Source organism: Crinia signifera, chromosome 11, assembly GCF_055691185.1.
Source record: "Crinia signifera chromosome 11, ASM5569118v1, whole genome shotgun sequence".
NCBI lineage: Eukaryota > Metazoa > Chordata > Amphibia > Anura > Myobatrachidae > Crinia > Crinia signifera.
This window is the reverse complement of record NC_139227.1, coordinates 109,701,350-109,715,455: the sequence shown is the minus strand read 5'-3', so window position 1 is coordinate 109,715,455 and position 14,106 is coordinate 109,701,350. Positions and strand designations below refer to the sequence as shown.

General features: G+C 36.6%; 15 non-coding genes across 15 annotated transcripts; all 15 read left to right on the top strand.

Annotated features, from left to right (window-relative positions):
- The first annotated feature begins 1,329 nt into the window (after nucleotides 1-1,329).
- TRNAT-AGU (transfer RNA threonine (anticodon AGU)) lies at nucleotides 1,330-1,403 on the top strand. Its single transcript has one exon. It is a non-coding gene; the product is annotated as a tRNA-Thr (tRNA).
- A 634-nt stretch (nucleotides 1,404-2,037) lies between these two features.
- Nucleotides 2,038-2,111, top strand: TRNAT-AGU (transfer RNA threonine (anticodon AGU)). The gene has a single exon. It is a non-coding gene; the product is annotated as a tRNA-Thr (tRNA).
- Nucleotides 2,112-2,744: 633 nt separating this feature from the next.
- TRNAT-AGU (transfer RNA threonine (anticodon AGU)) lies at nucleotides 2,745-2,818 on the top strand. The gene has a single exon. It is a non-coding gene; the product is annotated as a tRNA-Thr (tRNA).
- Nucleotides 2,819-3,098: 280 nt separating this feature from the next.
- Nucleotides 3,099-3,172, top strand: TRNAT-AGU (transfer RNA threonine (anticodon AGU)). Its single transcript has one exon. It is a non-coding gene; the product is annotated as a tRNA-Thr (tRNA).
- A 634-nt stretch (nucleotides 3,173-3,806) lies between these two features.
- On the top strand, nucleotides 3,807-3,880 carry TRNAT-AGU (transfer RNA threonine (anticodon AGU)). The gene has a single exon. It is a non-coding gene; the product is annotated as a tRNA-Thr (tRNA).
- Nucleotides 3,881-4,848: 968 nt separating this feature from the next.
- Nucleotides 4,849-4,922, top strand: TRNAT-AGU (transfer RNA threonine (anticodon AGU)). The gene has a single exon. It is a non-coding gene; the product is annotated as a tRNA-Thr (tRNA).
- Nucleotides 4,923-5,202: 280 nt separating this feature from the next.
- On the top strand, nucleotides 5,203-5,276 carry TRNAT-AGU (transfer RNA threonine (anticodon AGU)). The gene has a single exon. It is a non-coding gene; the product is annotated as a tRNA-Thr (tRNA).
- Nucleotides 5,277-6,639: 1,363 nt separating this feature from the next.
- TRNAT-AGU (transfer RNA threonine (anticodon AGU)) lies at nucleotides 6,640-6,713 on the top strand. Its single transcript has one exon. It is a non-coding gene; the product is annotated as a tRNA-Thr (tRNA).
- Nucleotides 6,714-6,993: 280 nt separating this feature from the next.
- Nucleotides 6,994-7,067, top strand: TRNAT-AGU (transfer RNA threonine (anticodon AGU)). The gene has a single exon. It is a non-coding gene; the product is annotated as a tRNA-Thr (tRNA).
- Nucleotides 7,068-9,077: 2,010 nt separating this feature from the next.
- Nucleotides 9,078-9,151, top strand: TRNAT-AGU (transfer RNA threonine (anticodon AGU)). The gene has a single exon. It is a non-coding gene; the product is annotated as a tRNA-Thr (tRNA).
- A 634-nt stretch (nucleotides 9,152-9,785) lies between these two features.
- On the top strand, nucleotides 9,786-9,859 carry TRNAT-AGU (transfer RNA threonine (anticodon AGU)). The gene has a single exon. It is a non-coding gene; the product is annotated as a tRNA-Thr (tRNA).
- Nucleotides 9,860-10,492: 633 nt separating this feature from the next.
- Nucleotides 10,493-10,566, top strand: TRNAT-AGU (transfer RNA threonine (anticodon AGU)). The gene has a single exon. It is a non-coding gene; the product is annotated as a tRNA-Thr (tRNA).
- A 280-nt stretch (nucleotides 10,567-10,846) lies between these two features.
- On the top strand, nucleotides 10,847-10,920 carry TRNAT-AGU (transfer RNA threonine (anticodon AGU)). Its single transcript has one exon. It is a non-coding gene; the product is annotated as a tRNA-Thr (tRNA).
- A 634-nt stretch (nucleotides 10,921-11,554) lies between these two features.
- On the top strand, nucleotides 11,555-11,628 carry TRNAT-AGU (transfer RNA threonine (anticodon AGU)). The gene has a single exon. It is a non-coding gene; the product is annotated as a tRNA-Thr (tRNA).
- Nucleotides 11,629-11,908: 280 nt separating this feature from the next.
- TRNAT-AGU (transfer RNA threonine (anticodon AGU)) lies at nucleotides 11,909-11,982 on the top strand. The gene has a single exon. It is a non-coding gene; the product is annotated as a tRNA-Thr (tRNA).
- Nucleotides 11,983-14,106: the final 2,124 nt, after the last annotated feature.

The following is a 14,106-nucleotide window of genomic DNA, read 5'->3' as shown; positions in this document are numbered from 1 at the left end:
TCCTGAGTTAAAATCTCAGCAGTGCCTTATTTTCATTCCGTTTTATGATCTTTGTGTGCAGGTTGCGGTTAAAGCATAGAAAAGTAAGATGTGCAAAACCTTTAGATTCATTCACTATGGCTTACTTTGTCATCATTATACAAAGTTTAAAGAAGTCGGTAATTTCCAAGTAACACAGCATCTAAAATGTGGTGCTGTGGCTTAGATGGTTAAAACCTTTAGATTTATTCACACTGGCTTATTTTGTTACCATTATACGAAGTTTAGAGAAGCAGGCAATTTTGAAGTAACACAGCAGCTTTCATGTGGTGCTGTGGCTTAGTTGAACAGGAGATCCTGAGTTCAAATCTCAGCAGTGTCTTATTTTCATTCCGTTTTATGATCTTTGTGTGCAGGTTGCTGTTAATGCATAGAAAAGTAAGATGTGCAAAACCTTTAGATTCATTCACTCTGGCTTACTTTGTCATCATTATACAAAGTCTAAAGAAGTCGGTAATTTCCAAGTAACACAGCATCTAAAATGTGGTGCTATGGCTTAGATGGTTAAAACCTTTAGATTTATTCACTCTGGCTTATTTTGTTACCATTATACGAAGTTTAGAGAAGCAGGCAATTTTCAAGTAACACAGTAGCTTTCATGTGGTGCTGTGGCTTACTTGGTTAAAGCGCCTGTCTAGTAAACAGGAGATCCTGAGTTAAAATCTCAGCAGTGCCTTATTTTCATTCCGTTTTATGATCTTTGTGTGCAGGTTGCGGTTAAAGCATAGAAAAGTAAGATGTGCAAAACCTTTAGATTCATTCACTATGGCTTACTTTGTCATCATTATACAAAGTTTAAAGAAGTCGGTAATTTCCAAGTAACACAGCATCTAAAATGTGGTGCTGTGGCTTAGATGGTTAAAACCTTTAGAATTATTCACACTGGCTTATTTTGTTACCATTATATGAAGTTTAGAGAAGCAGGCAATTTTGAAGTAACACAGCAGCTTTCATGTGGTGCTGTGGCTTAGTTGAACAGGAGATCCTGAGTTCAAATCTCAGCAGTGTCTTATTTTCATTCCGTTTTCTGATCTTTGTGTGCAGGTTGCTGTTAAAGCATAGAAAAGTAAGATGTGCAAAACCTTTAGATTCATTCACTCTGGCTTACTTTGTCATCATTATACAAAGTCTAAAGAAGTCGGTAATTTCCAAGTAACACAGCATCTAAAATGTGGTGCTATGGCTTAGATGGTTAAAACCTTTAGATTTATTCACTCTGGCTTATTTTGTTACCATTATACGAAGTTTAGAGAAGCAGGCAATTTTCAAGTAAATCAGTAGCTTTCATGTGGTGCTGTGGCTTAGTTGGTTAAAGCGCCTGTCTAGTAAACAGGAGATCCTGAGTTCAAATCTCAGCAGTGCCTTATTTTCATTCCATTTTCTGATCTTTGTGTGCAGGTTGCTGTTAAAGCATAGAAAAGTAAGATGTGCAAAATCTTTAGATTTATTCACTCTGGCTTACTTTGTCATCATTATACAGAGTTTAAAGAAGTCGGTAATTTCCAAGTAACACAGCATCTAAAATGTGGTGCTGTGGCTTAGATGGTTAAAACCTTTAGATTTATTCACTCTGGCTTAATTTGTTACCATTATACGAAGTTTAGAGAAGCAGACAATTTTCAAGTAACACGGTAGCTTTCATGTGGTGCTGTGGCTTAGTTGGTCAAAGCGCCTGTCTAGTAAACAGGAGATCCTAAGTTCAAATCTCAGCAGTGCCTTATTTTCATTCCGTTTTATGATCTTTGTGTGCAGGTTGCGGTTAAAGCATAGAAAAGTAAGATGTGCAAAATCTTTAGATTCATTCACTCTGGCTTACTTTGTCATCATTATACAGAGTTTAAAGAAGTCGGTAATTTCCAAGTAACACAGCATCTAAAATGTGGTGCTGTGGCTTAGATGGTTAAAACCTTTAGATTTATTCACTCTGGCTTATTTTGTTACCATTATACGAAGTTTAGAGAAGCAGGCAATTTTCAAGTAAATCAGTAGCTTTCATGTGGTGCTGTGGCTTAGTTGGTCAAAGCGCCTGTCTAGTAAACATGAGATCCTGAGTTCAAATCTCAGCAGTGCCTTATTTTCATTCTGTTTTAGGATCTTTGTTTGAAGTTTGCTGTTAAAGCATAGAAAATAAGATGTGCAGAACCTTTAGATTCATTCACTATGGCTTTTTTTGTCATCATTATACAAAGTTTAAAGAAGTCGGTAATTTCCAAGTAACACAGCATCTAAAATGTGGTGCTATGGCTTAGATGGTTAAAACCTTTAGATTTATTCACTCTGGCTTATTTCGTTACCATTATACGAAGTTTAGAGAAGCAGGCAATTTTCAAGTAACACAGTAGCTTTCATGTGGTGCTGTGGCTTAGTTGGTTAAAGCGCATGTCTAGTAAACAGGAGATCCTGAGTTCAAATCTCAGCAGTGCCTTATTTTCATTCCGTTTTATGATCTTTGTGTGCAGGTTGCGGTAAAAGCATAGAAAAGTAAGATGTGCAAAACCTTTAGATTCATTCACTATGGCTTACTTTGTCATCATTATACAAAGTTTAAAGAAGTCGGTAATTTCCAAGTAACACAGCATCTAAAATGTGGTGCTATGGCTTAGATGGTTAAAACCTTTAGATTTATTCACTCTGGCTTATTTTGTTACCATTATACGAAGTTTAGAGAAGCAGGCAATTTTCGAGTAAATCAGTAGCTTTCATGTGGTGCTGTGGCTTAGTTGGTTAAAGCGCCTGTCTAGTAAACAGGAGATCCTGAGTTCAAATCTCAGCAGTGCCTTATTTTCATTCCGTTTTATGATCTTTGTGTGCAGGTTGCGGTTAAAGCATAGAAAAGTAAGATGTGCAAAACTTTTAGATTCATTCACTATGGCTTACTTTGTCATCATTATACAGAGTTTAAAGAAGTCGGTAATTTCCAAGTAACACAGCATCTAAAATGTGGTGCTGTGGCTTAGATGGTTAAAACCTTTAGATTTATTCACTCTGGCTTAATTTGTTACCATTATACGAAGTTTAGAGAAGCAGACAATTTTCAAGTAACATGGTTGCTTTCATGTGGTGCTGTGGCTTAGTTGGTCAAAGCGCCTGTCTAGTAAACAGGAGATCCTGAGTTCAAATCTCAGCAGTGCCTTATTTTCATTCCGTTTTATGATCTTTGTGTGCAGGTTGCGGTTAAAGCATAGAAAAGTAAGATGTGCAAAACCTTTAGATTCATTCACTATGGCTTACTTTGTCATCATTATACAAAGTTTAAAGAAGTCTGTAATTTCCAAGTAACACAGCATCTAAAATGTGGTGCTATATCTTAGATGGTTAAAACCTTTAGATTTATTCACTCTGGCTTATTTTGTTACCATTATACGAAGTTTAGAGAAGCAGGCAATTTTCAAGTAACACAGTAGCTTTCATGTGGTGCTGTGGCTTAGTTGGTTAAAGCGCCTGTCTAGTATACAGGAGATCCTGAGTTAAAATCTCAGCAGTGCCTTATTTTCATTCTTTTTTATGATCTTTGTGTGCAGGTTGCGGTTAAAGCATAGAAAAGTAAGATGTGCAAAATCTTTAGATTCATTCACTCTGGCTTACTTTGTCATCATTATACAGAGTTTAAAGAAGTCGGTAATTTCCAAGTAACACAGCATCTAAAATGTGGTGCTGTGGCTTAGATGGTTAAAACCTTTAGATTTATTCACTCTGGCTTAATTTGTTACCATTATACGAAGTTTAGAGAAGCAGACAATTTTCAAGTAACACGGTAGCTTTCATGTGGTGCTGTGGCTTAGTTGGTCAAAGCGCCTGTCTAGTAAACAGGAGATCCTGAGTTCAAATCTCAGCAGTGCCTTATTTTCATTCCGTTTTCTGATCTTTGTGTGCAGGTTGCGGTTAAAGCATAGAAAAGTAAGATGTGCAAAACCTTTAGATTCATTCACTATGGCTTACTTTGTCATCATTATACAAAGTTTAAAGAAGTCGGTAATTTCCAAGTAACACAGCATCTAAAATGTGGTGCTATGGCTTAGATGGTTAAAACCTTTAGATTTATTCACTCTGGCTTATTTTGTTACCATTATACGAAGTTTAGAGAAGCAGGCAATTTTCAAGTAACACAGTAGCTTTCATGTGGTGCTGTGGCTTAGTTGGTTAAAGCGCCTGTCTAGTAAACAGGAGATCCTGAGTTAAAATCTCAGCAGTGCCTTATTTTCATTCCGTTTTATGATCTTTGTGTGCAGGTTGCGGTTAAAGCATAGAAAAGTAAGATGTGCAAAACCTTTAGATTCATTCACTATGGCTTACTTTGTCATCATTATACAAAGTTTAAAGAAGTCGGTAATTTCCAAGTAACACAGCATCTAAAATGTGGTGCTGTGGCTTAGATGGTTAAAACCTTTAGATTTATTCACACTGGCTTATTTTGTTACCATTATACGAAGTTTAGAGAAGCAGGCAATTTTGAAGTAACACAGCAGCTTTCATGTGGTGCTGTGGCTTAGTTGAACAGGAGATCCTGAGTTCAAATCTCAGCAGTGTCTTATTTTCATTCCGTTTTCTGATCTTTGTGTGCAGGTTGCTGTTAAAGCATAGAAAAGTAAGATGTGCAAAACCTTTAGATTCATTCACTCTGGCTTACTTTGTCATCATTATACAAAGTCTAAAGAAGTCGGTAATTTCCAAGTAACACAGCATCTAAAATGTGGTGCTATGGCTTAGATGGTTAAAACCTTTAGATTTATTCACTCTGGCTTATTTTGTTACCATTATACGAAGTTTAGAGAAGCAGGCAATTTTCAAGTAAATCAGTAGCTTTCATGTGGTGCTGTGGCTTAGCTGGTTAAAGCGCCTGTCTAGTAAACAGGAGATCCTGAGTTCAAATCTCAGCAGTGCCTTATTTTCATTCCGTTTTCTGATCTTTGTGTGCAGGTTGCTAATAAAGCATAGAAAAGTAAGATGTGCAAAATCTTTAGATTTATTCACTCTGGCTTACTTTGTCATCATTATACAGAGTTTAAAGAAGTCGGTAATTTCCAAGTAACACAGCATCTAAAATGTGGTGCTGTGGCTTAGATGGTTAAAACCTTTAGATTTATTCACTCTGGCTTAATTTGTTACCATTATACGAAGTTTAGAGAAGCAGACAATTTTCAAGTAACACAGTAGCTTTCATGTGGTGCTGTGGCTTAGTTGGTCAAAGCGCCTGTCTAGTAAACAGGAGATCCTGAGTTCAAATCTCAGCAGTGTCTTATTTTCATTCCGTTTTATGATCTTTGTGTGCAGGTTGCGGTTAAAGCATAGAAAAGTAAGATGTGCAAAACCTTTAGATTCATTCACTATGGCTTACTTTGTCATCATTATACAGAGTTTAAAGAAGTCGGTAATTTCCAAGTAACACAGCATCTAAAATGTGGTGCTGTGGCTTAGATGGTTAAAACCTTTAGATTTATTCACTCTGGCTTAATTTGTTACCATTATACGAAGTTTAGAGAAGCAGACAATTTTCAAGTAACACGGTAGCTTTCATGTGGTGCTGTGGCAATTTTCAAGTAACACAGTAGCTTTCATGTGGTGCTGTGGCTTAGTTGGTTAAAGCGCCTGTCTAGTAAACAGGAGATCCTGAGTTAAAATCTCAGCAGTGCCTTATTTTCATTCCGTTTTATGATCTTTGTGTGCAGGTTGCGGTTAAAGCATAGAAAAGTAAGATGTGCAAAACCTTTAGATTCATTCACTATGGCTTACTTTGTCATCATTATACAAAGTTTAAAGAAGTCGGTAATTTCCAAGTAACACAGCATCTAAAATGTGGTGCTGTGGCTTAGATGGTTAAAACCTTTAGATTTATTCACACTGGCTTATTTTGTTACCATTATACGAAGTTTAGAGAAGCAGGCAATTTTGAAGTAACACAGCAGCTTTCATGTGGTGCTGTGGCTTAGTTGAACAGGAGATCCTGAGTTCAAATCTCAGCAGTGTCTTATTTTCATTCCGTTTTATGATCTTTGTGTGCAGGTTGCTGTTAATGCATAGAAAAGTAAGATGTGCAAAACCTTTAGATTCATTCACTCTGGCTTACTTTGTCATCATTATACAAAGTCTAAAGAAGTCGGTAATTTCCAAGTAACACAGCATCTAAAATGTGGTGCTATGGCTTAGATGGTTAAAACCTTTAGATTTATTCACTCTGGCTTATTTTGTTACCATTATACGAAGTTTAGAGAAGCAGGCAATTTTCAAGTAACACAGTAGCTTTCATGTGGTGCTGTGGCTTACTTGGTTAAAGCGCCTGTCTAGTAAACAGGAGATCCTGAGTTAAAATCTCAGCAGTGCCTTATTTTCATTCCGTTTTATGATCTTTGTGTGCAGGTTGCTGTTAATGCATAGAAAAGTAAGATGTGCAAAACCTTTAGATTCATTCACTCTGGCTTACTTTGTCATCATTATACAAAGTCTAAAGAAGTCGGTAATTTCCAAGTAACACAGCATCTAAAATGTGGTGCTATGGCTTAGATGGTTAAAACCTTTAGATTTATTCACTCTGGCTTATTTTGTTACCATTATACGAAGTTTAGAGAAGCAGGCAATTTTCAAGTAACACAGTAGCTTTCATGTGGTGCTGTGGCTTAGTTGGTTAAAGCGCCTGTCTAGTAAACAGGAGATCCTGAGTTCAAATCTCAGCAGTGCCTTATTTTCATTCCGTTTTCTGATCTTTGTGTGCAGGTTGCTGTTAAAGCATAGAAAAGTAAGATGTGCAAAATCTTTAGATTTATTCACTCTGGCTTACTTTGTCATCATTATACAGAGTTTAAAGAAGTCGGTAATTTCCAAGTAACACAGCATCTAAAATGTGGTGCTGTGGCTTAGATGGTTAAAACCTTTAGATTTATTCACTCTGGCTTAATTTGTTACCATTATACGAAGTTTAGAGAAGCAGACAATTTTCAAGTAACACAGTAGCTTTCATGTGGTGCTGTGGCTTAGTTGGTCAAAGCGCCTGTCTAGTAAACAGGAGATCCTGAGTTCAAATCTCAGCAGTGTCTTATTTTCATTCTGTTTTATGATCTTTGTGTGCAGGTTGCGGTTAAAGCATAGAAAAGTAAGATGTGCAAAACCTTTAGATTCATTCACTATGGCTTACTTTGTCATCATTATACAGAGTTTAAAGAAGTCGGTAATTTCCAAGTAACACAGCATCTAAAATGTGGTGCTGTGGCTTAGATGGTTAAAACCTTTAGATTTATTCACTCTGGCTTAATTTGTTACCATTATACGAAGTTTAGAGAAGCAGACAATTTTCAAGTAACACGGTAGCTTTCATGTGGTGCTGTGGCTTAGTTGGTCAAAGCGCCTGTCTAGTAAACAGGAGATCCTAAGTTCAAATCTCAGCAGTGCCTTATTTTCATTCCGTTTTATGATCTTTGTGTGCAGGTTGTGGTTATAGCATAGAAAAGTAAGATGTGCAAAACCTTTAGATTCATTCACTATGGCTTACTTTGTCATCATTGTACAAAGTTTAAAGAAGTCGGTAATTTCCAAGTAACACAGCATCTAAAATGTGGTGCTGTGGCTTAGATGGTTAAAACCTTTAGATTTATTCACTCTGGCTTATTTTGTTACCATTATACGAAGTTTAGAGAAGCAGGCAATTTTCAAGTAACACAGTAGCTTTCATGTGGTGCTGTGGCTTAGTTGGTTAAAGCGCCTGTCTAGTAAACAGGAGATCCTGAGTTAAAATCTCAGCAGTGCCTTATTTTCATTCCGTTTTATGATCTTTGTGTGCAGGTTGCGGTTAAAGCATAGAAAAGTAAGATGTGCAAAACCTTTAGATTCATTCACTATGGCTTACTTTGTCATCATTATACAAAGTTTAAAGAAGTCGGTAATTTCCAAGTAACACAGCATCTAAAATGTGGTGCTGTGGCTTAGATGGTTAAAACCTTTAGATTTATTCACACTGGCTTATTTTGTTACCATTATACGAAGTTTAGAGAAGCAGGCAATTTTGAAGTAACACAGCAGCTTTCATGTGGTGCTGTGGCTTAGTTGAACAGGAGATCCTGAGTTCAAATCTCAGCAGTGTCTTATTTTCATTCCGTTTTATGATCTTTGTGTGCAGGTTGCTGTTAATGCATAGAAAAGTAAGATGTGCAAAACCTTTAGATTCATTCACTCTGGCTTACTTTGTCATCATTATACAAAGTCTAAAGAAGTCGGTAATTTCCAAGTAACACAGCATCTAAAATGTGGTGCTATGGCTTAGATGGTTAAAACCTTTAGATTTATTCACTCTGGCTTATTTTGTTACCATTATACGAAGTTTAGAGAAGCAGGCAATTTTCAAGTAACACAGTAGCTTTCATGTGGTGCTGTGGCTTACTTGGTTAAAGCGCCTGTCTAGTAAACAGGAGATCCTGAGTTAAAATCTCAGCAGTGCCTTATTTTCATTCCGTTTTATGATCTTTGTGTGCAGGTTGCGGTTAAAGCATAGAAAAGTAAGATGTGCAAAACCTTTAGATTCATTCACTATGGCTTACTTTGTCATCATTATACAAAGTTTAAAGAAGTCGGTAATTTCCAAGTAACACAGCATCTAAAATGTGGTGCTGTGGCTTAGATGGTTAAAACCTTTAGAATTATTCACACTGGCTTATTTTGTTACCATTATATGAAGTTTAGAGAAGCAGGCAATTTTGAAGTAACACAGCAGCTTTCATGTGGTGCTGTGGCTTAGTTGAACAGGAGATCCTGAGTTCAAATCTCAGCAGTGTCTTATTTTCATTCCGTTTTCTGATCTTTGTGTGCAGGTTGCTGTTAAAGCATAGAAAAGTAAGATGTGCAAAACCTTTAGATTCATTCACTCTGGCTTACTTTGTCATCATTATACAAAGTCTAAAGAAGTCGGTAATTTCCAAGTAACACAGCATCTAAAATGTGGTGCTATGGCTTAGATGGTTAAAACCTTTAGATTTATTCACTCTGGCTTATTTTGTTACCATTATACGAAGTTTAGAGAAGCAGGCAATTTTCAAGTAAATCAGTAGCTTTCATGTGGTGCTGTGGCTTAGTTGGTTAAAGCGCCTGTCTAGTAAACAGGAGATCCTGAGTTCAAATCTCAGCAGTGCCTTATTTTCATTCCATTTTCTGATCTTTGTGTGCAGGTTGCTGTTAAAGCATAGAAAAGTAAGATGTGCAAAATCTTTAGATTTATTCACTCTGGCTTACTTTGTCATCATTATACAGAGTTTAAAGAAGTCGGTAATTTCCAAGTAACACAGCATCTAAAATGTGGTGCTGTGGCTTAGATGGTTAAAACCTTTAGATTTATTCACTCTGGCTTAATTTGTTACCATTATACGAAGTTTAGAGAAGCAGACAATTTTCAAGTAACACGGTAGCTTTCATGTGGTGCTGTGGCTTAGTTGGTCAAAGCGCCTGTCTAGTAAACAGGAGATCCTAAGTTCAAATCTCAGCAGTGCCTTATTTTCATTCCGTTTTATGATCTTTGTGTGCAGGTTGCGGTTAAAGCATAGAAAAGTAAGATGTGCAAAATCTTTAGATTCATTCACTCTGGCTTACTTTGTCATCATTATACAGAGTTTAAAGAAGTCGGTAATTTCCAAGTAACACAGCATCTAAAATGTGGTGCTGTGGCTTAGATGGTTAAAACCTTTAGATTTATTCACTCTGGCTTATTTTGTTACCATTATACGAAGTTTAGAGAAGCAGGCAATTTTCAAGTAAATCAGTAGCTTTCATGTGGTGCTGTGGCTTAGTTGGTCAAAGCGCCTGTCTAGTAAACATGAGATCCTGAGTTCAAATCTCAGCAGTGCCTTATTTTCATTCTGTTTTAGGATCTTTGTTTGAAGTTTGCTGTTAAAGCATAGAAAATAAGATGTGCAGAACCTTTAGATTCATTCACTATGGCTTTTTTTGTCATCATTATACAAAGTTTAAAGAAGTCGGTAATTTCCAAGTAACACAGCATCTAAAATGTGGTGCTATGGCTTAGATGGTTAAAACCTTTAGATTTATTCACTCTGGCTTATTTCGTTACCATTATACGAAGTTTAGAGAAGCAGGCAATTTTCAAGTAACACAGTAGCTTTCATGTGGTGCTGTGGCTTAGTTGGTTAAAGCGCATGTCTAGTAAACAGGAGATCCTGAGTTCAAATCTCAGCAGTGCCTTATTTTCATTCCGTTTTATGATCTTTGTGTGCAGGTTGCGGTAAAAGCATAGAAAAGTAAGATGTGCAAAACCTTTAGATTCATTCACTATGGCTTACTTTGTCATCATTATACAAAGTTTAAAGAAGTCGGTAATTTCCAAGTAACACAGCATCTAAAATGTGGTGCTATGGCTTAGATGGTTAAAACCTTTAGATTTATTCACTCTGGCTTATTTTGTTACCATTATACGAAGTTTAGAGAAGCAGGCAATTTTCGAGTAAATCAGTAGCTTTCATGTGGTGCTGTGGCTTAGTTGGTTAAAGCGCCTGTCTAGTAAACAGGAGATCCTGAGTTCAAATCTCAGCAGTGCCTTATTTTCATTCCGTTTTATGATCTTTGTGTGCAGGTTGCGGTTAAAGCATAGAAAAGTAAGATGTGCAAAACTTTTAGATTCATTCACTATGGCTTACTTTGTCATCATTATACAGAGTTTAAAGAAGTCGGTAATTTCCAAGTAACACAGCATCTAAAATGTGGTGCTGTGGCTTAGATGGTTAAAACCTTTAGATTTATTCACTCTGGCTTAATTTGTTACCATTATACGAAGTTTAGAGAAGCAGACAATTTTCAAGTAACATGGTTGCTTTCATGTGGTGCTGTGGCTTAGTTGGTCAAAGCGCCTGTCTAGTAAACAGGAGATCCTGAGTTCAAATCTCAGCAGTGCCTTATTTTCATTCCGTTTTATGATCTTTGTGTGCAGGTTGCGGTTAAAGCATAGAAAAGTAAGATGTGCAAAACCTTTAGATTCATTCACTATGGCTTACTTTGTCATCATTATACAAAGTTTAAAGAAGTCTGTAATTTCCAAGTAACACAGCATCTAAAATGTGGTGCTATATCTTAGATGGTTAAAACCTTTAGATTTATTCACTCTGGCTTATTTTGTTACCATTATACGAAGTTTAGAGAAGCAGGCAATTTTCAAGTAACACAGTAGCTTTCATGTGGTGCTGTGGCTTAGTTGGTTAAAGCGCCTGTCTAGTATACAGGAGATCCTGAGTTAAAATCTCAGCAGTGCCTTATTTTCATTCTTTTTTATGATCTTTGTGTGCAGGTTGCGGTTAAAGCATAGAAAAGTAAGATGTGCAAAATCTTTAGATTCATTCACTCTGGCTTACTTTGTCATCATTATACAGAGTTTAAAGAAGTCGGTAATTTCCAAGTAACACAGCATCTAAAATGTGGTGCTGTGGCTTAGATGGTTAAAACCTTTAGATTTATTCACTCTGGCTTAATTTGTTACCATTATACGAAGTTTAGAGAAGCAGACAATTTTCAAGTAACACGGTAGCTTTCATGTGGTGCTGTGGCTTAGTTGGTCAAAGCGCCTGTCTAGTAAACAGGAGATCCTGAGTTCAAATCTCAGCAGTGCCTTATTTTCATTCCGTTTTCTGATCTTTGTGTGCAGGTTGCTGTTAAAGCATAGAAAAGTAAGATGTGCAAAATCTTTAGATTCATTCACTCTGGCTTACTTTGTCATCAGTATACAAAGTTTAAAGAAGTTGGTAATTTCCAAGTAACACAGCATCTAAAATGTGGTGCTGTGGCTTAGATGGTTAAAACCTTTAGATTTATTCACTCTGGCTTAATTTGTTACCATTATACGAAGTTTAGAGAAGCAGGCAATTTTCAACTAACACAGTAGTTTTCATGTGGTGCTGTGGCTTAGTTGGTCAAAGCGCCTGTCTAGTAAACAGGAGATCCTGAGTTCAAATCTCAGCAGTGCCTTATTTTCATTCTGTTTTAGGATCTTTGTTTGAAGTTTGCTGTTAAAGCATAGAAAATAAGATGTGCAGAACCTTTAGATTCATTCACTATGGCTTACTTTGTCATCATTATACAAAGTTTAAAGAAGTCGGTAATTTCCAAGTAACACAGCATCTAAAATGTGGTGCTGTGGCTTAGATGGTTAAAACCTTTAGATTTATTCACTCTGGCTTAATTTGTTACTATTATACGAAGTTTAGAGAAGCAGACAATTTTCAAGTAACACAGTAGCTTTCATGTGGTGCTGTGGCTTAGTTGGTCAAAGCGCCTGTCTAGTAAACAGGAGATCCTGAGTTAAAATCTCAGCAGTGCCTTATTTTCATTCCGTTTTATGATCTTTGTGTGCAGGTTGCGGTTAAAGCATAGAAAAGTAAGATGTGCAAAACCTTTAGATTCATTCACTATGGCTTACTTTGTCATCATTATACAAAGTTTAAAGAAGTCGGTAATTTCCAAGTAACACAGCATCTAAAATGTGGTGCTATGGCTTAGATGGTTAAAACCTTTAGATTTATTCACTCTGGCTTATTTTGTTACCATTATACGAAGTTTAGAGAAGCAGGCAATTTTCAAGTAACACAGTAGCTTTCATGTGGTGCTGTGGCTTAGTTGGTTAAAGCGCCTGTCTAGTAAACAGGAGATCCTGAGTTAAAATCTCAGCAGTGCCTTATTTTCATTCCGTTTTATGATCTTTGTGTGCAGGTTGCGGTTAAAGCATAGAAAAGTAAGATGTGCAAAACCTTTAGATTCATTCACTATGGCTTACTTTGTCATCATTATACAAAGTTTAAAGAAGTCGGTAATTTCCAAGTAACACAGCATCTAAAATGTGGTGCTGTGGCTTAGATGGTTAAAACCTTTAGATTTATTCACACTGGCTTATTTTGTTACCATTATACGAAGTTTAGAGAAGCAGGCAATTTTGAAGTAACACAGCAGCTTTCATGTGGTGCTGTGGCTTAGTTGAACAGGAGATCCTGAGTTCAAATCTCAGCAGTGTCTTATTTTCATTCCGTTTTCTGATCTTTGTGTGCAGGTTGCTGTTAATGCATAGAAAAGTAAGATGTGCAAAACCTTTAGATTCATTCACTCTGGCTTACTTTGTCATCATTATACAAAGTCTAAAGAAGTCGGTAATTTCCAAGTAACACAGCATCTAAAATGTGGTGCTATGGCTTAGATGGTTAAAACCTTTAGATTTATTCACTCTGGCTTATTTTGTTACCATTATACGAAGTTTAGAGAAGCAGGCAATTTTCAAGTAACACAGTAGCTTTCATGTGGTGCTGTGGCTTAGTTGGTTAAAGCGCCTGTCTAGTAAACAGGAGATCCTGAGTTAAAATCTCACCAGTGCCTTATTTTCATTCCGTTTTCTGATCTTTGTGTGCAGGTTGCGGTTAAAGCATAGAAAAGTAAGATGTGCAAAACCTTTAGATTCATTCACTATGGCTTATTTTGTCATCATTATACAAAGTTTAAAGAAGTCGGTAATTTCCAAGTAACACAGCATCTAAAATGTGGTGCTATGGCTTAGATGGTTAAAACCTTTAGATTTATTCACTCTGGCTTATTTTGTTACCATTATACGAAGTTTAGAGAAGCAGGCAATTTTCAAGTAACACAGGAGCTTTCATGTGGTGCTGTGGCTTACTTGGTTAAAGCGCCTGTCTAGTAAACAGGAGATCCTGAGTTAAAATCTCAGCAGTGCCTTATTTTCATTCCGTTTTATGATCTTTGTGTGCAGGTTGCGGTTAAAGCATAGAAAAGTAAGATGTGCAAAACCTTTAGATTCATTCACTATGGCTTACTTTGTCATCATTATACAAAGTTTAAAGAAGTCGGTAATTTCCAAGTAACACAGCATCTAAAATGTGGTGCTGTGGCTTAGATGGTTAAAACCTTTAGAATTATTCACACTGGCTTATTTTGTTACCATTATATGAAGTTTAGAGAAGCAGGCAATTTTGAAGTAACACAGCAGCTTTCATGTGGTGCTGTGGCTTAGTTGAACAGGAGATCCTGAGTTCAAATCTCAGCAGTGTCTTATTTTCATTCCGTTTTCTGATCTTTGTGTGCAGGTTGCTG